This window comes from Pan troglodytes, chromosome 4, assembly GCF_028858775.2.
Source record: "Pan troglodytes isolate AG18354 chromosome 4, NHGRI_mPanTro3-v2.0_pri, whole genome shotgun sequence".
Classification (NCBI taxonomy): Eukaryota; Metazoa; Chordata; class Mammalia; order Primates; family Hominidae; genus Pan; species Pan troglodytes.
Genome location: NC_072402.2, coordinates 164,538,197 through 164,565,545, shown reverse-complemented (window position 1 = coordinate 164,565,545; position 27,349 = coordinate 164,538,197). Strand labels below are relative to the sequence as shown.

Sequence of the window (27,349 nt, the reverse complement as noted above, 5' to 3'; positions counted from 1 at the left end):
TAAAATCACCATTTAGGTACATTAATGAAGCACTCCCCCTTTAAGATCAATAACAGTGATTTTAATATGTATTTTTTTAACTTTTCTGCAGACTAAAATTTTTTTAAAAATTAACTTCGTTGGTTTTGAAACATGACTCTTTTCTCAGCACTTGGACAGAACCTGACTATATGCAAATAGGTTAGTTTCTGTATTTGGACGTTGGTAGCAATATTTTTCCAAGTTCTAAATCATCCACCTAGCATGTTAAATTATAGTGCCTCTGTTCTTGTCTGACAGATTCCAACCTTTTGATTCTCTGCCTTCTTTCTTTGCTACAGTAAATTGATCCTTTAAAACATCCAGGTGCAAATGAATTAATGGTCCTTCTATTGTGAGTGAGAGTGATGGAGTTTCCTCCTCCCTCCTTCTCCACACTGAAGTCCTTTCCCCTTCTGAGAAACCCACATATCAATTAAACTCACCTGCTAATTAAAAGCTTGTTTGGAAAAATCCTTGCTAGTTAGAAGCAAAGGGAAGTGTAAAGGTGTCTAAAAATAGAGGCTTTGAATGTCAATTACTTCCTTCCTCCTCAGTTCCTGGTTCCTTCCGTTGAATTGGCTGGAAAGAGCTAGGGGAGGGGGGAGAAAAGAAAGAAAAAATAGTAAGTATCTTTTCACGTACATTTCCCTGAGAGTGTATCATTGGTTTAGTAACTTCAGCTCTTTGTCAGCAACATCAGGATACATAGTTTTTATTCATGAGAGGAAACACCATTTCTCACCCCTTCTTATACAGCCGCACTGATTTTCTGTATAAAGGCGGTAGAAACCACAGTTCTCACTCGTTGACTGTCAACAATCAAGCCAGAGCTTTTGCGAGCGGGAATATCAGAGGAATGAAAGTGAATGTGGAAATGATGCCCTGTTCTTGTTTTTATAATGACACCGCCTGCTCTTAGATCCTCAACCACTACTCATTCCTGTCTGCTTTTCCTGAGAAATAGGTCCTAAGGGCATATTTATAACAATACTAGATTGTCTTCTCTTTCTTTTCTATCACAGACTTAAGAGCTATGTTGTTCTGAAGTAACATGCTAAGTATCAAACTATATAAAATAAAAGAGAGTCACAAAAATAGAACTCAGGAGACTGGGAAAGTCACAAGTTATGCACAAAGCCCCCTTTTTAATATGCCAGATGATAAGAACAAATTAAATTACAATCTGTCTTGGAAAAATGACAGCTAATTTATTCATTTATTCATTCATTCAATGTGTTTTTATTAAGGGTCTCTTATTGGGTAGTCATTGGGTTAAGAGGTAGAGTTGGAACTGTCCCAACTAGTCCCAGCCCTCAGGGAGTTGATAGTCTATAAAAGAAGTTGAGAATAAATAGAGAAATTATAATGGCATGTGATAGTGCTGGTAATAGGAAAAACACAAGCAACTAACCAGATATGGGAGGTCAAAAAGATTTTTAGAGATAAAGTTTAGTTGAGGTCTGAGAGTTGAAGACAAATTACCTAGGAGGGAGAATAAGAAGACAGAAAAGACATTCCAATGTTGAATGGGTACCATGAAACAGACCATGGTACTTTTGGGGAACTGGTCACAGTTCTCCTGACCTGGAGAACAGAGAGTGAAGGAAAAGGCCAGCAAAAGATCAAAATACAACAGCATTTTAAACTGCCTTCTGCAATATTTGAAAAATAGTTTTATTTTTTCTTATAGGACGTATAGCTGAAAATGGAAAACGACAAAGGTTATCCATTTCATGACTTTCTGTATGATGTGCAAAAACAAAATAGGGCATACTTAGGTTACTATGAAAATAAATTGTTTAGAAAAAAATTGTGGGTTTAACTGACTTCATATAATTTAAATCCAAAATAGATATACACCATAGAGAATTAAATCCATATGCTTAAGGTACAATGCATGACAGAATAAAGATAATATAGTGATTAATATAGTAAAGCCCTAAAAAAAAAAAAAAACAGTCTTTTTGGAAAAAAATGGTTTCCCAATATATTAATCAAAAATAGGACACAGCGTTTTTTTTTAAAGGAGATACATTCACAAAATAGAATATTGTGTATCAGTCAGATTAGAGCTAATATAATAATCTTGCTCAATTCGGTTTGAGAATTATTGAGTATCTACTATGTGTGAAGCATTTTACTAGGTTGTAGGGCTATCGCAATTGATATATAATGCTGACATGTTGTAAAGTTGAAATACTAGCAAGGACCGTAGATTTTTGTTTTGTTTTTGTTTTTTGAGATGGAGACTCGCTTTGTCACCCAGGCTGTAGTGCAGTGGTACGATCTCGCCTCACTGCAAACTCCACCTCCCAGATTCAAGCGATTCTCCTGCCTCAGCCTTCCGAGTGTCTGGGATTACAGGAGCTGGCCACTACACCCAGCTAATTTTTGTATTTTTAGTAGAGATGGGGTTTCACCATGTTGGCCAGGCTGGTCTCAAACCCCTAACCTCAGGTGATGTGCCCACTTCGGCCTCCCAAAGCGCTGGGATTACAGGCATGAGCCACCAGGCACAGACAGATTTTATTTATTTATTTATTCATTTATTTATTTGGAAACGGAGTCTCGCTTTGTCGCCAGGCTAGAGTGCAGTGGTGCAATCTGGCTAACTGCAACCTCTGCCTCCCAGGTTCAAGTGATTCTCCTGCCTCAGCCTCCTGAGTAGCTGGAACTACAGGCGCCCACCGCCACGCCCAGCTAATTTTTGTATTTTAGTAGAAACGGGGTTTCACCATGTTGTCCAGGCTAGTCTCGAACTACTGACCTCAAATGATCCGCCTGCTGCGGCCTCCCAAAGTGCTGGGATTACAGGCATGGGACACCACACCTGGCCCAGATTATTTTTTTAAAACCCTGAATAGCTGCTCAGTGTTACAGTATATTTATTTCCTTTATTCTTTAACCTAGAATTTAAGAAGAATTTTATTCTTCATAGCTGTATCCCTGGTGCCTAAAACAGTGCACGTCACAATGATTGAGTTAATTGTAAATGTATCTTAATGAGTTAAATGTATAAGCTGTATCTTAACAAGTAGAATCTGGATATGAGGGCTTAAGCTCTAGTTTCCAGGCAGCTCTATGGCTCACAGCACTCTTAATGATTTTTCTGTGTCATGTTTTTGTTTGAGGCTTCCAGAAACTGTTCTAGCTGTGGCATCCAAAGTTCTTAGATAATTTATATAGCTCTGAATTAATCCTCCAAGTTGCAAATCGCCCTCCAATGACTTCTTATTGCAATTAAAATAAAGTCCAATTTTTTACCAAAACCTATCCCCATGCCTATATATACTTCCTCTCAACATTCATCTCACATTTTCTATGCTCTAGTTACATTGGCTTGCTTTCTGTTCTTCAACATACCAAACTTGTTTTTATTTGATGGCCTTTGCCCTTGTTTTCTCTGCCCAGAATGCTCTTCCCCCAGAATTTTGCATGGCTCATTCTTTCTTATCATAAAGGTTTCAGATTGAATGTCACATCTTCAATGAGGCTTTCTCTAACCACCCTTTTAAAAATGGCCACATTCACCCATCAATTTTATTCTATCTTGTCACCTTGCTTTATATTTCTCATAGCAGTTCATATTATTTGAAATTTTCCTATTGTTTGTGTCTCTGCCTCCACCCGCCCCGACTAGCCTGTAAATTCCATATATAAAAGAAAATTCTATTGTTCATCACTAAAGGTGTGCCTTGTATACTCCCCACCGCACCGCCACCCCTAATGAGACTGTAAACAGGTGCAGCGCCCATATTCCACAGTGCCCTTGTGTATCTGTTACGTATTTTGGATTTTTCCCCTTAGGCATTTCAGAAGTATGAAAATAGACAAGGAATAAAACCAAAAGACCCTTGAAATAGAAAAAAAGGATGTAAGTTGTACTATTGTATTATGTCTGTATTAATTGTATTATTACTTGAGGTTATAACTGTGCCTGTCATAGTTAGCTCTTGTTATAATCCGGTGGTGGCACAGTACTATGAACTCTATGTATCGTGATTAACCTTCCCAAAGTTAGAGGTGTGTGTTTATATCACCTATACTCTTTTTTTTTTTTTTTTTTTTTTTTGAGACGGAGTCTCGCTCTGTCGCCCAGGCTGGAGTGCAGCCGCACGATCACAGCTCACTGCAAACTCCGCCTCCCGGGTTCACGCCGTTCTCCTGCCTCAGCCTCCCGAGTAGCTGGGACTACAGGTGCCCGCCATCGCGCCCGGCTAATTTTTTGTATTTTTAGTAGAGACGGGGTTTCACTGTGTTAGCCAGGATGGTCTCGATTTCCTGACCTCGTGATCTGCCCGCCTTGACCTCCAAAGTGCTGGGATTACTGGTGTGAGCCACTGCGCCAGGCCTATCACCTCTGTTTTTAGATGAGTGTCATTGTGGTTTTGATTTGCATTTTCCTGATGGTTAATGATGTTGAGCATTTGTTCATATACTTGTAGCCATTTGTATGTCTTCCTTTAGAAATAACTATTCAGGTTCTTTCCCTGTTTTTGAATTGGGTTATTTATTTTCTTGCTATTGTGTTGAGTTTCATATATATTTTGGATGTTAACTTCTTATTAGATGTATGGTTTGCGCATATTTTCTCCCATTCCATAGGTTGTCTCTTCACTCTGTTGTTTTCTTTGCTGCTCAGAGGCTTTTTAGTTTGGTGCAATCCCGTTTGTCTCTTTTCGCTTTTGTTGCCCATGCTTTCGAGGTCATATCAAAAAAAAAAAAAAAATCATTGTCAAAAACAAGGTTAAGAAGCGCTCCGCCTCCCGGGTTCACGCCATTCTCCTGCCTCAGCCTCCCGAGTAGCTGGGACTACAGGCGCCCACCACTATGCCCGGCTATTTTTTTTTTTTTTGTATTTTTAGTAGAGGGGGGGGTTTCACCGTGTTAGCCAGGATGTTCTCGATCTCCCGACATCGTGATCCGCTCGCCTCGGCCTCCCAAAGTGCTGGGATTACAGGCGTGAGCCACCGTGCCTGGCTTTTCCAAAAGTTTTATAGTTTCAGATCTTATGTTTAAATGTTTAATACTTTGAGTTGATTTTTGTATATGGCATGAGATATGCGTTCAATTTTATTCTTCGGTATGTGGATGTCCACTTTTCCCGGTATAATTTATTGAAGAGACTGTCCTTTCTTCATTGTGTGTTCTTGGCCCCTGTGTCAAATATTAATTGACTATAAATGAGCCAATTTATTTCTGTCTTCTCTATTCTGTTCCATTGGTCTATATCTTTATTTTTATGGTACTGCTATGCCGTTTTGACATAATCTTTTATGTATAGAAAATGCTAATGACTCCACCCAAAAAACTGTTAGAACTAATAAATGAATTCAATAATGTTTTGCATGGCACAAAATCAACATACAGCATCAGTAGCATTTTTATATATTAACAACAAACTTTCCAAAAAAGAAATCAAGAAGACAATCTCATATGCAATTTTATGCCTATATAAATAAATTTTATATAAATGAAGAAAACTTCAGAATAAATTCAACCAAAGAAGTAAAAGATTCATGTACTCACTGATGAAAGAAATGGAAGAAAACAACAAATAATTGGGAAGATATTCCATGTTTATGAATATGCATAAATAATATTTTTGAAACGTTCATACTACCCAAAGTGATGTACAGATTTAATGTATTCCCTATAAAATTTTCAATGACATTTTCACAGAAATAGAAAAATGAATTATAAAATTTTTGTGGAACCACAGAAGGCCCCAAACAGCCAAAACAATCTTGAGCAAAAAGAACAAAGCTGGAGGCATCACACAAACTCCTATCAAAATATAACTGTACCATGAAGCTGTAGTAATCTGAACAGCATGGTATTGGCTCACTTAAGTTGAGAAAAACACACACATTGCTGTCTATAACAGAAAATTAAGGGCAATAGTTATAATATTACAACCTATCCCATTTTTACTGGTATAGCTATAAATTGTAAGGCTGCCATTGAATAGATCTATTATTAAAAGGTATTTAAAAATTCATAAACTTTGTTCTCCTGCTCTCAAATAAAAGTGTTTACTTTTAAAATGAGTTTATTCTGAAAAACACTTATGACCTAACAAATGACCCAATGGGCACAAGGCTATAAAGGATGAAAACTCCACTGTAATTTTCCTCAATATTTTAAACTTCAAGTAGCTTTAAAAAAATGAGCATAAAATGCCTTTATTCTTATTGGCCATAAAGAAAAATATAGTGTGAGAAGTGTCATTCTGTAAGACCCGTGAGTTACTCTCTTATTTTTTTAAATAAGTACTAAAGCCTAGATTGTACCAGTTACTAGATCATTGTAGGACAACCCTGACACAGAAGAAGACAAAATATATAATTGTTTGTTTATATAGCATCATGGTTTGGGGCAAACAGTATTCTGATATGGACAAAAAGAAAGACACCCAAACCACTTTATCAAATTTAATCATATAACATTTCAAGCAATATATTATGGTGACTATAGCCCCCTACAAGTGGATTCATATGAGCAAATTTTATATTAATCAGTTGTTTATTTTGTTTTCATGGAGAAAGTACAATTTAGGTTAGAGAGATAGCAGAGGGCACTAAAGATATGGATGTTGGAGGAAGAAACCCTTAGGCTGATCATTCATCCTCTAACTATCTATGAGTTCTCTGGTCGACTTACTACAATTTTGTGACACAGTTTCTTCATGAAACTGTGGAGTCATGAGCTTAAATGGAATAATGCACATGTTTAGCATAGTGTCTGACAAAGTGAAAGCTCACTAAGTGTTAGTTGTTATTATTATCCTATTATTACTTTTAGAAAAAATTTTAATAAAGTGACATTGTAAAACATGTAAAATTAAACCTTAACTTGAATCACTGTAATTGACCTTTGAAGTTTAGATCTAAAAACACAGTCTTTGTTATATTCTCTTTTTGTGAATATTTTCTCTAATTTCCAGATTATGCATTTGCCTGCTCCATGTCCCAGCTTTTAAATATGCTCACATTTCATGATGACTTCCCAATTCTTTTTTGTGCAATAGTAAAAAGGCAAGCTTCATTTTATTTTTTTATTTTGTGTGCAGAGGCTATACATCCAAAATTTCTCTAGTATTCACACAGTGTTCTCTCATATCTCAAGGCTCTCTTAGGAGTTTCCTAACATGTTTTTCATCTATTTATTAGATATGTAAGTAATTTTTGTGGATGTCATCATTTTCTTTTTATAGCAAATTTCAGGTTTATCTAAGTTGTATTCTAGTGTGTTAACTTATATTTGGTGGTATTCCATAGTTTTAGGAAGCAATCAATAAAGGCAGATTTAGTTATAAAACTTATATATGATATTGTTTTCACCTTTTCTTCTACCTGTTTCATTCATGTGGTATAGCTCTAAAAGGGCCACATCAGGCTATGTGCAATGCTTAAAAATGAAATGCAAAACTTCTTTCATCCCTTGCTATGTTAATTCTTTATTCTCTTTGAAAAACAGAATTCACCTTTTTTCTGTTGTATAGTAAGAACATTTCTGTTTTTGCAGAAATCTGTAATATTTTCTTACCCTTGAAGCCTGCATATGGAAGACCAACAAGAGCAGGCTTTATTTTGTTTTGTTATTTGTACATTATTCAATACAAAACTTTTTTTTAATCCACCATCATGTAGAGACCCAAAGATCTGAATTATGTGCTAACTACTCTGGTTAATTAGAGTGCTATTTAATTTTTGTAATTCAGCTTGAGCCTGAATAGTGCAAAATCCATTTGACCTGTATCTTATAGTCATCTGCTTACCACAAGTCTCAGACCTTTTAATGATGAGCTGCTCTGACTGGTAATCACCTTTGGGCCTCCTGTTCCTTCTCTTTACAAATTAAAAAGAAGCCAGCAAAAGCATCCTGTTGCAAGGTGCACAGGCAATGCAGTGAGGTTGTAAGAGTAGAAAACTAACAGCAATTCTGAATACTGATGACTAGAAAATGCAACAGACCCATCTCCAGCCCTCCTCTACTCTTTATAGACATAGAATTAAGAAAAAAAAAACCACACGCACAAAGAAGAGACACATTGAGCTGAGGGGAGAGCAGCAGCAGGGACTGTGCTAAAGATGTAAATGTGGGCTGGGCATGGTTCTTGTAATTCCCAGCACTTTGGGAGGCTGAGGTGGGCAGATCACTTTAGGTCAGAAGTTTGATGAACATCCTTAGGAGAGACGGTGAAACCCTGTCTGTACTAAAAATACAAAAATTAGCCAGGCGTGGTGGCAGGCGCCTGTAATCCAAGCTACTCAGGAGGCTGAGGCACAAGAATCGCTTGAACCAGAGAGGAAGAAGTTGTAGTGAGCCATGATCATGCCACTGCACTCCAGCCTGGGCAACAGAGCAAGAGTCCATCTCAAACAAAAGAAAGAAAAGAAAAGAAAAGAAAGAGGGAGGGAGGAAGGAAGGAAGGAAAGAAAGAATATTTTGTGATTCAGGCAGAGTTGCAAGGTACTTCAGATTGGGACATCAGGAAAGAAGTGTTCTCTGAAGAGATGAGATTAAAACAAAGCAGTTATTCCTAAGAACAAGCCCATCACAAAAGCAGGAATGAGGTTGATATATTCAAGGAAAGGAAAGTTGAGGTGATAGAAGCCGAGTGGGAGAAGTTAAGATAAAAGTTTATGTGCCGAATAAACAGGACTTTTAAAGTTGAATAAGCATTTGGATTTTAAGCAAATTCTTTTATGAAAGCAAATGATGTGTTTGGAATTAAGTTTTAAACAGAAAGCTCTGGTTCCTGCGTGGTCAATGGGTTGTAGAAAGCAAGGAGACACATAGATAGACCAGTTTATAATGTTTTACTTTGGCCCAAGTAAGGATGATGGACCCAGGGTAGGAGCAGTAGAGATAGAGAGCAGAAGCAAGATTTGGGAGATTTGGGAGGCGACATTGACAGTTCTTAGTAATAACCTTAATATGGAGGTTGGGAGAAAGAGAAAAATCAGGAAAAATCCTAGATCTTGGTTCTAGCAGTTAAGTGATATGGTGCCATTTATAAGATGGAGGAACCCAGAGAAGATCAGGTGAGTAGAGGAAAAGTATGGCTAAGATGTTATTACCAAGTTGCCTATCACAGCATCAATGTGGGTATGTCAGATTGGAGGAAAGTGATGTGACCCTGGAGTTTGAAATAAGTTCAACAAAAAGAGATATAAATGTGATACTCATTGGAAAACTGTTGTTGTTCTAAGGCACAGAATTAGGAGAGTATGTAGATAGAAGTCTCCTTAGGTAAGCAGAGCAGAAGACACCAGGGAGAGTGAGAAGGGGAATGCATATGGCTGCAGGAAAACCGGGATGTGTCATGCACCTCAAGAAAAGGAAGAATTTCAAGAAGCAGGAAGTGCTCCACTGTAAGAAACGCTGCTGACGGCTCAACGAAGGCAATGGGTTTGCAGTTCGTCTCCCTAAGTTGATGTGGTTTTCCCTTTCATAGTACATAGAAAACATTACTGGACTGAGAACCAAAGAACGTGATTTCAGAAAGACAAGAGACATTTAACTTCATTATTATCAACTTCTGTGTTGGTAATAATGGCCTCTTTTCCTTCCAAATCAATCAAGATTTACATCTTTAGTCTATGTTCTAGAGAGGCGGGAAAGAGGGTCTTCAGCTTCCCATGACCGTAAATACCTTGAATTGAGATCTGCTTATAAAGATGGTTCATTTAAGTACCGGAATCCAACCTACATGTGTGCCCAGAACGTGATGAATGAGGCTGAAGCTGACAGCTTGATAATGGAGAACAAAATCAAAGCAGCCCTCAGACCACTGGGCAGCAGGAGAGAGGACTTAGGGAGCACTTGCCTAGGAACCCCTTGGAACAGCACAGTATGAAAAGCGGCTGGGTTTTGCCAATTTGCTATTGCTCAATGAAAGGAGGTTTTATTTATAATTATGGGTGAACTGTTTTTGTCATATTTCCCTATGGGGTCACTGCTTCCAATACTGCACTTATTAATTTGGGAAACATTTTGGAAAATAGCTGAGATTAAGACTGATGGATTATATTTTAAACTATATTCCAAAGAAAGAAGCTGAAATAAGCAAGTCAGTGCATCCTTTGGTACACTGACAGGTGGTGAACTGTAGCAAAAAGGAATTAAGCTCTAGGCCAAAATTAAGTCTCATAAAACATCCTAGCTTTATAACCATTTCTATAGCTGTGAAGCCTGGTTCTGTTAGCACAAGGATATTTAGTTTCTAAAGAAATTCTGTGTGAATGTCTCTGAATTACGATACCAGTCAGTGAAGAGCCGTAATAACTTGTCAGTTTTTTTGTAAAAGCAGTTAGATTTGTCTTTTCCTTTCCCAGGTCTGGGTCTTCATCACCTCAAACCTAGGTTACAATAGGTCTTTGAGGTGGCTTCTTTGATCTTCTTTCCTATATCTACCCCATTCTGCAAGCCGAGACCAACTGATTCTTTCTAAAACCTCACTCATGCTATGTCACTCACTGCTCTCCATTGCTAAAGAATCTACAATGTCTCCCTACTGTCCATTGAGTAAATGCCACACAATTCAACTTGACATTCACCTGGCCCACCCTATATATTCAACTTGAAGGTAAATCATTTTAGTCCTGCTGATTTCAGATTTCTCCTCGTTACATAGACATATAAACTCATATAAACTCAGCTTTACCTCCTTTTTTTTTTTTTTTTTTTTTCCTCTGAGACAAAGTTTTGCTGTGTTGCCCAGGCTGGAGTGCAGTGATGTGTTCTCAGCTCACTGGAACCTCTGCCTCCCGGGTTGAAGCGATTCTCCTGCCTTGGCTTTCTGAGTAGCTGGGATTATAGCAGTGCACCACCACACCCAGCTAATTTTTTGTATTTTTAGTAGAGATAGGGTTTCATCATGTTGGCCAGGCTGGTCTTGAACTCCTGACCTCAGGTGATCCACCCGCCTCGGCCTCCCAAAGTTCAGGGATTACAGGCATGAGCCACCGCACCTGGCCAGCTTTACCTCTTATCTGCTCTTTCCCAATCCAAAATTTTTGTTTGTTATGTCTAACACAAATGTCACCTCCTTAATGAATCTCTTCCAAATAACTCCATACTCCTTCATTTAAATACCTATTAATTCAATACCTGTATTCAATGTGGCACATAATACATGTTTCTAACATCCTTAATTTATTGCCTTACAATTGCACTCACCTTTTTTTCCATGTAGAAGTATTGTAGTTTCAATTAAATCATTAGTCCCTTGAGGAAACACATGAATTGTTTTTGTATATTGTGTGATTGCCTACATCCTAATACAGAGGTGGGCCAGTAGCAGGTGTTTAATAAATACATGTTAAAGGAAGTGAAAAATTTTCTATGTGGTAGAGTAGAAAGTGCACTGGATTAGGAAATTATAAAGCAGCTTCTGGTCTTGACTGCAGCACTTGAAAACTGTGTGGTCTTCAGCAAATCACTGAATTCCTCTGAGACCAAGTTTGCACATTTGTAAACTAAGAGTAATAGTAGTATGTTTGCTATTTCTTGTAAAGTCTTGATGTGAAGGAGGAAGGAAACAAAGCATATAAAAATATTTTATGTTTGAATAAAGACATTTCTATATTTGTACATATTTCCACATACAGCATGAATACCAATTTTTCTCCATTGTGGACATATTTTTAAAAAAGATTTTTTACTTGGTTGATAGAGTGAACAAGGGTGAAAAATGACTTAAAATGACACAAAAAGAGTGAATTATGATATGACCAAAAGAAAGACTGATACACAGGGGTTCATGGTAACTTTATTATAACTCAAAACTGGAAATAAACCAAATATCTATTAACAGGTTAACTATAAGCACGTTTCTGGGATGTTCACCCAATGAATTAGTACTCAGGAAGAGGAAAAAAAAGAATGAGCTAACAGAAGTGAAATCCGAGAGTATCACGCTAAGAAAAAGAAGCCAGACCCAAAAGAATATGTGTTGTATGCTTCCATTTAGAGAAAACTCTAGAAAAGGCAACTCTAATTTATGGGGTCAGACAAGCAAATCAGGAGTTGTCTGGTGCTGAAGTACAAATGGGGATTGGTTGGGATAGGGCACAAAGAAACTCCTTGGGGTGACTGAGATGTTCCCTATCTTGATTACACGGGTATATATATTTGTCAAAACTCACATATATATTATATACATATATATATTATATATATAATATATATAATATATATTATATATACTATATATAATATAATTATTATATTTATATATGTGTATTTATATATTATATATTAATATATATTTATATTATATATAAATATATATTTATATATTATATATTAATATATATTTATATTATATATAAATATATATTAATATATTAATTATACATAATTAATATATTTATATATAATTAATTATATATAATTAATATATATAATTAATTATATATAATTAATTATATATATTAATATATTTATATTATATATTATATTATATATAAGTATATATAACATAATATACTTATATATATGTGCATTTTATTGTAGGTAAATTTTACCTCAATAAACATTATTGTTTTGAAAACAAACTACATTTGAAACTGACATGTAACTTCATTATAATTCCTGCAGAAATATAGAGCTTCATATGAGTATTATATATGGCCTTATTTACAAATGAGAGAAAAAACAGAATCACTTTCCCTGTGGAGGATCACCAAAGATATCAACCAATAAGGTTTCCACTTTGGCAGTGAAGAAAGTAAAGTAAGATGGTTGTTCATAGGCCTTTAAGATCTAATACATCTGCCAAAATCAGATGCATTACTTTCTTCTTATTGATGAATTAAAATCAAAATCCTTTTTTTCCCCAAGATTAAAAGAAAAATATCTCATTGAAAACAGTAGTATCTATTTTAGGTGAGATTTCAACAGTCCATAAAATGAGCAACCCCCACATTGTAGAATCTACATTTCTAGACTCTCAGAAAATCAGTAAAAGCTGATAACTGTACAGCTTCTGCACTCTCCAATTATCTCCTTTCAGAGCCAGAACACACAAACACTTTTTTGCATTTAATTAAGTATTGCAATTCCAGATTATCTTTGATTAATGAAGAGCGATACAGCGTATAGCTAGAATTATGTGATTATTTCACAATTGATCTTTAATTATTCCATCTGATAATAATTTCACTAATTTTTCATAATGTTCTCATCTAAATTCTTATAAATGAGCTATAACAATTAATAATTTTCATTAATTTTCCTTGAAAATGATGTGAAGTTTTTGATAGAACTCTTAACCTTCAAAAACTGTTTTAAAAATTTTGATTAAAGGATAAGCCGTACTGTCATATGGAAAAACTGTATGACTTCTTCAGATATAGCAAGTCAAGTAAACATTCAAAAGTTTTTCTCTTTTTGTTGAGTTTGGGACTTGTTGCTTGGGTGTGCCTAAATCTGCCTCTCCCTCTGCGTGTTTAACTTGGACTTCAGTGTCAGATAAATGTAGGTTTTAAGCCAGCTTGACTACATTATATGTGACTGTGGCCAATGTAGCCTCTTTAAACTATTGTGGCAGTGTTAGGAAGTTGGAGGTGAGAGCTCTCATTAGGAAATAGGTGGCATGGGATTGTAGGAGGCCATATAGCTCACGGGAGTACACGCGGCCACCTAGGGAGACTGGGTAGACAGAGAAGAGAAGGGCCGAGGTCAGAATATTTAGGCACTGTCCGTTGGGTGCGGTGGCTCATGCCTGTAATCCCAGCACTTTGGGAGGCCGAGGCGGGCAGATCACGAGGTCAGGAGTTCAGGACCTGCCTGACCAACAAGGTGAAACCCCGTCTCTACTAAAAATACAAAAATTAGCCGGGCGTGGTGGCAGGTGCCTGTAATCCCAGCTACTCAGGAGGCTGAGGCAGGAGAATCGCTTGAACCTGGGAGGCAGGGGTTGTAGTGAGTGTAGATTGCACCACTGCACTCCAGCTTGGGTGACAGAGTGAGACTCCGTCTCAAAAAAAAAAAGAAAAAAGAATATTTAGGCACTTTCTTTCCAGTGAATCATAGCAGAAGACTGCCAGGGATCCTGAGAAGGGGCAGCCCACGTGGCTGGAAGAAAACTGGAGGTAGTCATAGGAGCTAGAAGAACGTCCAAGAAGAAGCTTACAATATGCTAAATACTGCTATAATGACTTAACATTCATTATTCTACTTAACCCTCACAGCAGGACTCTGAGGCAAATATATCATCATCAATATTTTAAAACTGAGGAAAAGAAAGCATACCAAGGTCATCCTGCTAACGAGGGGCAGAGCCAAGACTTTAACCTAACGTGATCAGCTTTAAAACCCATTTTTACAAACACCATGCTCAACGAGCTCCTACGCACATAACGGTTATCCTGGTGCCTGGTGCCTAGCATGTATTTGGTAAAAGCAATCTTTCTATGGCCGTACTGGTTATAAACACATCAGGTCCTTTTTGGCTGTCATCAGATCGAAGCTGTGCATGCACTGATGAGGCCAAGGCAGAGAACAATAAGGTGACCCCAACACGATTTGACAACAGTGTCTCATCTAGCCTTGGGATTTCTGAAGGCTGTTTGAACTGCTGGAGATCATGAAGGACACAGCAGGACTAATGACTATCGATGAACTTACACCTTTGTGTTGAGTTTCATGCTAATTATATTTAGAGGGCATGACTTCAAAGTTTTTGGAAAATAGATTGCCATTAATTACTGTTTAGAAACTCATAGATTGTCACTAAATACAGTGATTCTTCATGTAAAGCAAAAATATGCACCATTTCTTAAGTCTGCCCACTGCGCCAGACGCTGTGTGATGTATTCATCTTATACTTCACAACACTGTGAGATAAGCATTATTATCCCCCCATTTTCTACCTGAGAAAATTGAGATTTCCAGAGTTTAAGCGACATGTTAAAGGTCACACAACTTGTAAATGGCAAACCAGGACTGAAACTCTGAAATTTAATTTCAGAATTAATTCTATACAGTTTCACCAGAATAGATTAATTACTTGGGGAGCAATATATTTGTTTATTGGGCATTGAACATTGTTGTAGATAATTATATCTTCCCCAGTAGTTAATATAACATTTCAAAGAATCAAATATTAAAACTGTTCTTTGCTGGGGAGCAGAACTCTTTCTAAAATTGTTGAATGCCTTTCTGCCTTCTATAGTATAAAACACTAGATAACACAGAATGGTTAACATTTTCTTGATAGCATAAGGTATTCGTTATGTTCATCAGTTATGGTTCTATTCACAGGTGTGAGGCCCAGTGGGTTGCAGATTAAATGAATATAACTCCTACACCAAAAATTTATTTTCTTGAAAAAAATCTTTTAGTATTAGCTGGCTTTATTTGGAATATTTGCATCTTTCTTTAAAAATGGAGAAAAGGGGCTGGGCACAATAGCTCACACCTGTAATCCCAGCACTTTGGGAGGCTGAGGTGGGCGGATCATGAGGTCAAGAGATGGAGGCCATCCTGGCCAACATGGTGAAACCCCGTCTCTAGTAAAAATACAAAAAATTAGCCCGGTGTGGTGGCAGGTGCCTGTAATCCCAGCTACTTGGGAGGCTGAGGCAGGAGAATCACTTGAACCCGGTAGGCGGAGGTTGCCATGAGCTGAGATCGCGCCATTGCACTCCAGCCTGGACAAAAAGAGTGAAACTCCAACTCAAAAAAAAAAAAAAATGGAGAAAAGGATGTTTATGTGTCAGACTTCTGGAAAGACATAACACAGCAAACATTCTACAAATTATATTAGAGAATCAGAGCTCAAAATCTCACTCTTTCAAGCAATTTCTTCCTCCTCTGGAAAAATGGCCTTCTTCCGTGGTACCCTCTTTCTCCTTTGTCTTGTCAACAAGAAGCAGAACATAGGGTAGTATTCCTACTTTAGTAACATAAGGACTAAAATCTTCACCTTATAAGTCTACATCTAGAGGTTTGTTTGACTTACTCACCATGTGTTCACTGGTGGGGACAGTGCTTGAAGAATATACAATTTCAAGAGAGCTTTAAAGAGAGGATACTTCAAATCTCACATAGTGTTTATAAACAGAAGTTGATAGCATAGAGATGGGACGTACATTCATGGTTTTGACAGAAGACTCTTGGACACTCAAAGAAATTAAGATATAAGAAACATAAACATTTGATCTTTAAAGTTATAATGGGATTGAATATTCTTTCTATATGGTACCTTAATGTTCTGATTAAGATTCTGGTGCTATTGTAAAGCAATATTAACACCTATTAAGAAAGTTAAAAACAAAAGAGTGCATGGCACCATCTCTGTCCCCACATGGTAAACTCCATTTTGTTCACACAGTAGATTAGCTTAACTTTCCTCAGATAAGTCTGCCATTCTGAAAGGATCATTCATTGAATGGACCAAAAGGTCAATGAATTGACCAGAAATGTATATTCTAACTCATTCTGTCAAATATTTGGCATATTAGAAAGCTGAGGAATAATGATAACTCCCAATTACTTATCATTTTTATGAAAATCTAGGGTGAATGGAAGATTAATTGAGGTTCAATTTGACTAATTTAAACTAAAACATATGGATTTAATCAGCCATTTAAAACTGTGGAAGTATTGGCTGTGTTTAAAGGTCTTTTCTCTGAACTAACCATAAAATAGTTTTGTGACTCTATGAGTTACTTGTTGATTGCGCCAGTTGCATTAACTTTCTATCATGTCTTATTTAAAAGCACTAAAGTTAACAGGAATACAATACTCACCTAATTACAGTTATTTATACATATTTTCCATCCTCTTTTCCTCTCCTGCCTCTCTTTCTTCCTTTCCATCTCTCTTCCCACTTTTCTCTTTATTTTCTTCCCTCTTTGTCAATTATATGCCAGGTAAGTACACTGTCCAGGTTTGTTCAAAGAGAAAATTAGAATTTCCCTAGAGGTATACGCTAAGGTTTTCCTTCAATTTGAACTGCACATTTGGGGATGCATTTTAAACTTCAGCTTTTATGTTACATATTTTCAGTTATAACTCGTATATTCGACTATAGCATAGTTTAGTTTTCCACTGCAGTAGAATGAATGGCTTCATGTCATTCCCAATTAAGCCTTCCCATGATCTGTCCTGATTAGCATAAAGTGGAATTAGGTGACAATGATGACGCACGCTCTCAGAGGCTACAGCAGAAAACAGAACCTGGCAGGCCAGTTCACTAAATGCCCCAGCGCCTGCCTCCACTGCAGATCTGTCCAATGATGGATGTGCCTTTAATATGGCATCCAGGTGCCCCGAGGGGCAACGGAGATTTAAGCAGCTGGTTGAAGAGCTCTCCTCTCTTCTTTCTCCTTGGAGCCAGCATTCTTCTCTGCACTTCAAACCTGCAAGCTCCTTCATCTCTCCATGGCTGTTTTTGTTATTAGGAGCCTCACTTTTCTATCCCTTGTTAGCCTTCTCCCTTCTTAGAGTTTTCCTGCTTCTCCCCTGACTCTCAACTTTCTGGCTGAGCAACTTGACTTTCATAGCAGCCAGAGGATGCTCCCATGCTTTCCTTTGAGTCGTGTAAGCAACAATATTTTACTTCTAACAGTTGTCTATTAGGACCTCTGACCTATTGACTTGCCCAGTTGGGAAGCTATACCACACAGTGATAACGATCTCAGGCTATGAATCAGATTAAATCTTGACTCCACCATTTCTAGCAGAATGATTTGGGATAAGTTGTTCAAATATCCCTGAGACTCAGGCTTTTTCATCTGAGAGATGGAAAAAACAGCAATAATAGCACCTACCTCATAGGTTTGCCACGATGATTAAATAAAATACCACACACGAAAGCATTTATTACTACAGCAGTAACTGTGACATGGCAAGCATTCAATCACTCTTAATTTAAAAAGAAAAAAAAAACTTTTATTGCATGCTGCTGAAGACTTGTTTCTTTTTTTCTTGATGCAAAAGATAATTTTGAAAAGACAAATATTTGCAGGTTTTGATTTCCTTATGATGCTTGATATCAAACCCTCATATACTTAGGATATCTGTTGTAATTTTCACAATGATTTTTGATAGTATGTGTCATATTTAATCTTTAGTTTTTCCCCAAAAAACAAGAGGCATGTACACACACACATGCACAGACACACACACACACACGCTTTCTCTCTCTCTCTCTCACTCTCTCTCATTGCTAAGCAGATGCTACTCTGCTGCTTTCAATTAAAGTGGGCACATTCGCTGGTTGACATGCTAAGAAAGAGGTTCATTTAGATTAATGTTTGGAAGCACAGTCAACTTGAATTCACTTTTTCTTTTCAATGCCATAAAAATTTTCTCTGCCACTTATTAACATTGAGAAATTTGATCACAACTTACACTTGGTTTAGATCAATGCTTATAAAAAGCATACAATCTCTTATAAGTGCTAAAAATGAACTAAGGGCAATGACATATCAAGAAAGAAAGCAGCATGGGGGTAGTTTTGTTAAGGGTGGTTTAAAAGCCTGTATTGTACTACTGCCACGTAAGTAGAGGAAGGCCGCTGTCAAACACGTTGCTGAAATGAGAATTGTTTAAAATACAAAAAGCAAGACAACTCCATGTGAGTATCTTAAAGTCCCAAGGTCACTTACAAAGGAGAACCAGGTGGTGAAGCACTCGCGAGACAAACATCATAGCCATATTTTGGCACTAGCGACCCTCCGAGAGGAGGCATACTAAATATTTTCAAAGACAGATTTTCTTCTGCCTCTGGATTAATGCAAAACTTCAAGAAATGGAATATTAAGAGTAATTGTTGGTTAGTATAACTTTTTTACCTGATTACTTTTTAGGAGCTTTGCATCAGAATACTATTGCATCAGAATAACTCAGATTTCAAGACCCTCAATAAATACCATAAAGACAGAAGCTTCATAATGCTAGGTCTGGCCTCGAGCAGGTTAAAAAACATTTCCCCAGGTGTGTTGAATGTGCATCTCTTTTAAGACTCACTCATCTACTCACATAAATTTTACAAATGAGCTAAATAAAGGCCCAGAAATTTGGGAGCAAAGAGAAGTGATTCTTTGCTCTCAAATTCTTCGCCTATCTATATGCTACACGGAAAGCCAAAATGGAGCAGTCACTAAAAGCACAGGTTCAAATAACACTGCAAAGAATTACTCCCCTTGCAGCCTTGGGGAAGTTGACGCTTTTTCCTGCCTGAATTTCCCCATCTAAGCAGGGTATAGTCATGTTACTTGGCACACAAGGTTATAATGAAAATTAGCTAAGACCCAAAAAATACAAAAAAGCCTAGCCAAAAGAAACTACTCAATAAACAATAGCTGACTGTATTAGGTGACAACCTGTTGCTAAGATTTTACAAATTATTAGGTTGGTGCAAAAGTAATTGTGGTTTTTCCATTACTTTCAGTGGCAAAAACTGCAATTACTTTTGCACCAACCTAATACATGCTTAATCACCACATCGTCTCTGAACAAGGCTGTATTATCCCTATTTTACAGATGGACACACAGATTCAGAAATGTTAAATAGCCTAGCAGAGTCCAACCACCAGTGAGCAACGGTACAGACATTCGAACTTATTTCGGAAAAGTCAAAAAACCCAATTCCGTGACACACAAGTCCGTTCTCTCTTTGACTTCATGAAAAGTACATTTGGTTTTGAATCTTTTTGGCCATTGAAGAAATTAAAATAAACCAAAGTCTTTAAAAAGTTACAGCATAACTTTTCTCCTCTGCAAACTAGAGTGATCCATTTTATACTTTAGCGTTCTATTTTTAAAGTGATAATGCTGAAATGAGTATATCTAAAAGGACTGCATGCTCTTGGGCACATATAAATGTCCCTGGCATGAATTGCATGTGTAATTGTGGTTGCTTTGGGGAAGAAGAGGAGAGAGAAAAAAAAAAACCACAAGTGCAAGATAACTGTTGCCATCTGCCTTTAGGTGAAATTCTGTAAGGTTATTTTGAGCTCCCATTGGACGTTGATTTCGACGTGTACTGAGAAAACTGCTGGACCACCTGCCACCCATCCATACTAATACTAGAATTGACCATGATGGCAGATGAAGCTTCAGAGATTGTCCTTTTCCACCACTGTGACTTGACAGGACCTCCACCCTGTTACACCCCCTTTACCCTAAATAACTCTGGAGGACAACAGGTCTCCAGGTGCAACAGTGTGAGGACTTTATCATAAGAAAGCAAAGAGTAGTAATGCATGAATTTCTTAAATCCAAGCTGGAGTCCAAAGGGAGATTTCATCCAGTAGAAACAAGCCGCCCATGCAAACCATCTGCAGAATAACCTCACAACAGACCCAGTGGTGATTTCACAGTTGCCAGTAAAACAAGCTTAGAAGCCTCCCAAGGAGACAAATGCTTCTGAAAAATATCTTCCACCGCTTAGCATATGGGTCTGCGAATGCTGCCCAAACAAAAGGATAAAGCAAGGTAGGACAGAGCTCTGGCTGAAAAATATTTCTCCTCCATTCTTTTGTGATAATAAAGAGAGGCATTTCTTGTCATTAATTTTTTTCCAAAGGCCAGAGCTCATAGAAAGATGCCCAGTTTTTCTGACCAGTGTTGGGGTTTAGCCGTTCTTTCCAGTGCTCAGGGGGAACTAGATTTATTCAAGAAGACACAGCTCTTGATATTTCCAACCATTTTAAATTTCAGCAGCTTGATACCTTCTCCTGCTGAAGGAGATAGTAGCTGGCAGAAACGTTTTTTCCACTTAAGTCTGTTTCAATTTTCGCCACTCTGCAACTTGGTACCAAAGCAGCTTTCCCTCTCCTTCTTGCATGGGCTATGGGATTGTGAGACCAGAAGGTCTAGTCTGCAGGGCAGAGCAGCATCATACATTACCCTGCCATGCACCCTGTGGCTGATAGGGTAGAGGAGCTTACTAGCTTGGAAGGGCATATGATTGGAACCTCCTTGGCCAGAGGCACTGAGAAGAAGGGATGTCTCCTGGCAGAAAGTAACAATGTCATCATATTCTTCCCCTCCTTCCAGTTCCCACCCTTTGGCTTTTTTCTCTCCCTCTGAAAAAAAAATAAAAAATAAAAAAATAAAAAAATAAAAAATAAAAAGCACAAATGAAAAATCATATACAATATTTGAGCAAAAAAGGCAGGGTGAAGAAAAGAAAGTATAAGTCTCTCTAATCTCTAATGCAACAGAAGACAAAGTATCTAGAAGTAGAAAATCTGTATTTGAATGACCAAAATCAGCCTTGCCAAATGCTACCCAATTCATTACAATTAACTGGGTCGCTAATAAACTCCAGTGAAAAAAGCAGCCATCATGTGGTGAATAACAGAATCCATGAGATATTCAAAAGGGAACCCAGACACTCAACCTTAAAAGGACATGTTCTACTTAAGTGTAAGGTCGAAGATTTGCATTAAAAATTCAACAAAATAAACTGCTGTGAAAGGTAAAATCTGCCTGTGTCACCAGAAGCAGTGGGTTCAGCCAGGGCTGGAACAGTGATATTATAGAAATTAGGCATTAGGAAAAATGGACTATGTAATACATCCCCCCAGTGGGTACAGAGTATTTCGTCATATGGAGGTCTGTACTAAGGGTCAGGATCAGGGTGGGATCCAGGATCAGGAATACTGTAGATTTGATCTGCTCAAGTGACTGTATCAATCAACAGATAGGCGGGCAAAGTGATGTAGGTTATATTAGAAATAAGCAGAATCCAGAAGAAGCAGTTCTCACCATTCCTCCCTTTACAGGTGATTGCACTCTGGTTCCCAAGACAAGACCTATAAATGTGGAATAATTAGAGAATGAAACAATGTCATATACAATAAGGTGCAAAATTATATTAGACACTAGAAAACTGTAATTGATATTAAAAGTGCAGAAAAAAATCAGCAGGGTCTACAGTTCTTAGGAAAGGCCCTGGAGAGGTGGAATTTAACCAAAATCAGGAAATTCTGACAGCGTTTCATTGAAGTAAAGTTAGAGCAAAGATTTTTCAGATAAGAGAAAGCTCATGAGCAACGACATTTAAGTGGAAATGAGGAAGTTATGAGCAGGATAGGGTAAAACAAGCAGATAAGTATTTGACACACAGAGAGGAGAACGTTGAAAGTTTAGGATAGACTGGTTGATAAGACAGTTTTAATAAAGCTGTGTAATTTGAACTTTGTTCAGTAGGCTCCCTGAAGCTATTTAATAATATTAGTCATAGTAGTACTATTACTAATAGTTAACTTATTATTATTATTATAGGTTGTTCTGCTTTGTTTTGTTTTGAGAAGGAGTCTCACTCTGTCATGCTCAGGCTGGAGTGCAATGGCATGATCTTGGCTTGCTGCAACCTCTGCCTCCTGGATTCAAGTGGTTCTCCCGCCTCAGTCTCCCAAGTAGCTGGGATTACAGGTGCCCACCACCACTCCCAGTGAACTTTTTTAGTAGAGACGAGGTTTCACCATGTTGGCCAGGCTGGTCTTGAACTCCCAACCTCAGGTGATCCACCCACCTCAGTCTCCCAAAGTGCTGGGATTACAGGCGTGAGCCACCGCACCTGGCCAAGTTTTTATTATTGAGTAATCCTTCAGGAATAGGCACCATCTAAGCATTTTACATGCACTATTTTGTATAACCTTCATGGCAACCTCCTGTGGTAGGAATCACGATTATTCCCATTTTAAGATAAAGTGTTGGCCGGTTTCAGTGGCTCATGCCTGTAATCCCAACACCTTGGGAGGCGAGGTGGGTGGATCACGAGGTCAGGAGATGGAGACCATCCTAGCCAACATGGTGAAACCCCATCTCTACACAAAGAGACAGTGGTGCATGCCTATAGTCCCAGCTACTGGGGAGGCTGAGGCAGGAAAATTGCCTGAACCTGGGAGGCGGAGCTTGCAGTGAGCCGAGATCACACCACTGCACTCCAGCCTGGGTGACAGAGTAAGATTCCGTCAAAAAAAAATAAATAAAAAAAAATAAAAAAATAAAAGAAAGAAAGAAAAAGAAAAGAAAAGAAAAAAAGATAAAGTGTTAAAAAGTCAAAGAATTTTAGAAAATTCCCCAGGTCCGTACGATGGGATTGGAATCAGAGATACGTGACCTCAGAACTTTAGTTCTTCACTCTGGTGCCATAGCTCCTTGAGTAAGAGAGTAAAGAGATGAAATCTAGTCTTTTCCACATTAGCAGTAATTAATGAGTGATTATTAGTTGCTGGTGTTCTTATGGTTACATACGAGAGACATAATATCTGATTTCCCAGAACAGAGGTATGTCGTAATTCTGGAGCCCCTACTGGATCAAGATACCATGCTAGTTGTTCTACTTATGATAACTTATCAAATGTCAAATACTCCTGCAACAGGTAGATGGTTTTCTCCTCCCTCTCTCCCTTTCTATACCTCTCTCTCTCTTTCTCTCTCTCTCTCACACACACATGCACACACACACACACTTACTTAACTATTAAACTAAAGTCCAGAGATGCTAAACAATCTATCACTAGGGTCATCTATATGACAGAGCTGGGATTCATATCCAAATCAATCTCTTTCCTAAACTAGAGGTTGGCAAATTATAGCCTGCAAGCCAAATCTGGCCGACAACCTGTTTTTGCGTGGCCTGTGAAAAGAATGTTTTTTATATTTTTAAAAGATTGAAATGTTTAAATGAGGAATATTTCATGACACATGAAAATTCTATAATTCCAATTACTGTGTCCATAAATAAAATTGTATTGGAACACCATGCCCATGTGTTTAGGTATTGTCTATGGCTGTTTTCATACTGTAACAGCAGAGTTGAGTAGTTGCAACACAGACTGTCTGGTGTGCAATGCCTAAAATACTTACTGTCTGGCTCTTTCCAGATAAATTTTTCCAACCCTGTCCTAAATCGTGATCTTTCTACTATGTCACCCTGCTTCTCATTGTGTCATGCTATCCCTAAAACATATCCATCCCACAGAGTTGAGAAAGAAGGTCAGCTAGGGTACAAGAATATCACAAAAAAGTGAAGGACATTTCCTCGTCACTTCTTTATTTATTTATTTATTTATTTATTTTGAGACAGAGTCTCGCTCTGTCACTCAGGCTGGAGTGCAATGGCGTGATCTCGGCTCACTAAAACCTCCGCCTCCTGAGTTTAAGCGATTCTCCTGCCTCAGCCTCCTGAGTAACTGGGATTACAGGCCCAGCTATTTTTTTGGGGGGGGCGGGGGGGTATTTTTAGTAGAAACAGGGTTTCACCATGTTAGCCAGGCTGGTCTCGAACTCCTGACCTCAGGTGATCCACCCACCTCGGCCTCCCAAAGTACTGGGATTACAGGCATGAGCCACTGCGCCTGGCCTTCCTCATCACTTTAAATTTGAGACTTGTAATAACCAGCATGTAGAAGGCTATTTATTCCCTCCTAGGCTGCAGACCTGAAATGCAAATGCAGAGCGATGGAAAAAAAAAATATGTGCTATAAGGAGTATTTTAGGAAGATTTTTCTGGAGCAAAGAAGCAAAGTGGATCAGAAACAAGAAGACCAGTTGGATAATCAGGTGTCGAAGTCTCAAGCTGCTGGAATGTTTGTAGAATGATAGTTATTCCCCTAATCTGAGTCACACAACCAACTGCTTCTGTAGGAGGATATTTGGGAAAAATAAAAGTAAAAGGCCTGGTATTATAATTTAAGTGTCACTATTACCCGGTTTCAAACAACTGGCCACTTACAAAGATATTTTAACTTGGATATGGCAGCTCTTTAGCTATTCACATTAATCCAGACATCAAGAGGACCATTTTCTGAAATCCTTCAACTTCATGTGCTGCACCTCTTGTGACAAGTTTGACTAAAACCTATGCATTACAAAGCCCTTCATTCAAGCAGTTTATGTCTTGGTGTTCGGAGACAATGATAACCTTTGCCAAGATTTCAATCAGCAATGTGGAGACATTGAGTACGTTCAGCAGTTTTGTGTGCACTGTGTACCATGATCTCAAAAATTAAGGCAGAGACTGGACAAAGTGTGTATCCCATTGCTGCATGGCGAGCAAAAAACCAAGGTTTTGACACCCAACACACTAATTATCAACCATGAATTATGGAGTGTCAGACTCCAGTCCACAATCTTTTACAGATAGCAAATCCTAATAACAACAATAACATTTTTAAAGAAAAATACTGCTGCTTGGTATGGATCTGATTCTGAAAAATCTTTTTTTTTTTTTTTTTCTGAGCTACTGTGTCACGTTGTCAAGGTTGTGTCAACCATAAAGGTGATATGTCAAAATGACAATCAGTTTACTAAGGTAAAAATAAGTGTATTTTCCCCTAAACTGCAGTTTGCTTAACCTCATTTTAAAAATAAACTGCCCAAAGCAGACAGAAAGAAAATTTGGGCATTATCAGTTGTCCACATTTGAGCACTGCTATCTAAAAAAGCACACACCAAAAGCTTTTAAGAAGGGGCTGTGCAATGCTTTTTCATTAGGGTCAGTCTGTCAGGTAATTATCCCCTGTGAGTATCTGGACTATAGTCTTTTTTTTTTTTTTTTTTTTTTCTGTGCTAGAGGAAGCCAAAAGAACTGCTCCATGCCCAACCGCACTTTCTGGTTCTAAGTGAAGTTTTTCTAGTGTCAGCTCATGCCCCAGGTTCTTTGTGGGCTTGAGGGCCTAAATGTTCTTCCGCATCAGGTCATCTTTTCATTTCAAGATGCCTATTGAGCAGAGTCAAAAGAGCAGCCTCCATAGAGGTTGACAGGAAGAAGCGAAGGGGATTTGAGAAGAAAGGGAAACTGGGGTCTTGCATTTATTTGAAAGGGGCCAGGGATAAAATGTGAGGCATAGTCAAACAAATGCACTGTTACAGGACTTCCTCATCTGGCCCACTTATCCCTGGGCCCAGATTGAAAGAGATTGAAAAGTTATTTATACTAGATTTAGACACAAATCGAATAAGTAATATTTCCTATACATAAGTGGAATAGTCTTTCCAAGTTACAGGAATGCTTTGATTAATAAAACAGAATTTTATTTAAAGATGACAGTTACTTAATACATTTTTACCGTTATGTATTTTATTTTAATAAACAGCAACTATTAAAGTACAACTACCAACCTTTGGGGGTCTGAGATAATTTTTGACAACTGCAAAAATTGCTCACACTCAATAACTTTGGGAACCATGTGCCTGAGACTTTAGAAAATTAAATATCCAAAAGATCAGAGAAAAAATACGTATTATTCTACTGTGAATGATGCACAGAGCAATGGAATTTGTCTAATAAACTAGTTAGCTTTTATGGTAGATTATTAAACAGATGGTATTAGAAAAGAGATGATCACTGTAGCCAGCATCAATTTACTACAGACAAACAAATCATGGCTAACAAATCTAATTGCCTTTGACAAAAGGGTTACTAGAATGATTGGCCAATAAAGCATTGTAGAGATCCTATATCTGGATTTCTATAAAAGAGATGACAAGATCGGGCGTGGTGGCTCATGCCTGTAATCCCAGCACTTTGGATGGCCGAGGAGGGAGGATCACCTGAGGTCAGGAGTTCGAGACCAGCCTGGCCAACATGGTGAAACCCCATCTCCACTAAAAAACACAAAAATGAGCCGGGCGTGGTGGTGTGGGCCTGTAGTCCCAGCTACTTGGGAGGCTGAAGCAGGAGAATTGCTTAAACCTGGAAGGCAGAGATTTCAGTGAGCTGGGATCACACCACTGCACTCCAGCCTGGGCAATAGAGCAAGACTCTGTCTCAAAAAAAAAAAAAAAAAAAAAAAAAAAAAAAAAGAGAGAGAGAGAGAGAGATGACAAAGACACCAGTGATATTCTGGTCACCAAAAGGAAAATGTGGACTAAGTAACATGGCGTATCAGTTGGGATACTTTTGGCAAACGACAGAAACCTAATGCTAACTGTCTGAAGCAGAAGAGTTCTTCTTCTGGTTCATGTAATGGAAAAGTCTAGACCCGGCTTTGATTCTAGAATGACTGGATCTAAAACTGTGGGAGGTGCAATGAGGATTTGGGTTTTTTCTCTTTATCTCTTTGCTCCACTTTGGCCTCGGTCACTTGCATGCTAAGCATGGTGACTCTTAATAATTCTAATCTTACTTCTTCCCAGTTTCAATTCCAGTCACAAAGTCTCTCTTCCCAGCACTTCTACAAAGTTCAGGAATTTAAACTCAATAGACTGACTTACATTATGTTTCCAATCTTTTAGCTAGTGGAAGTCGGTATTCTCATTGACAAGTTTGATGACATGACAGCCTGGGAACCAGGGATAAACTCAGCCCTCAAAATCATATAGAGTGAGAATGCAGAACAGTGGT

General features: G+C 38.0%; 1 protein-coding gene across 10 annotated transcripts in view; it reads right to left on the bottom strand.

Annotated features, from left to right (window-relative positions):
• Positions 1 to 27,349, bottom strand: part of TENM2 (teneurin transmembrane protein 2) — a 3,953,434-nt gene that overhangs the window by 1,370,878 nt on the left and 2,555,207 nt on the right. For all 10 annotated transcript variants that reach the window (XM_054685270.2, XM_054685273.2, XM_054685274.2 and 7 more), the window contains one exon: positions 465 to 610. The gene's annotated coding sequence lies outside the window, so the exon portion shown is untranslated. The remainder of the gene's footprint in view (positions 1 to 464; positions 611 to 27,349) is intronic.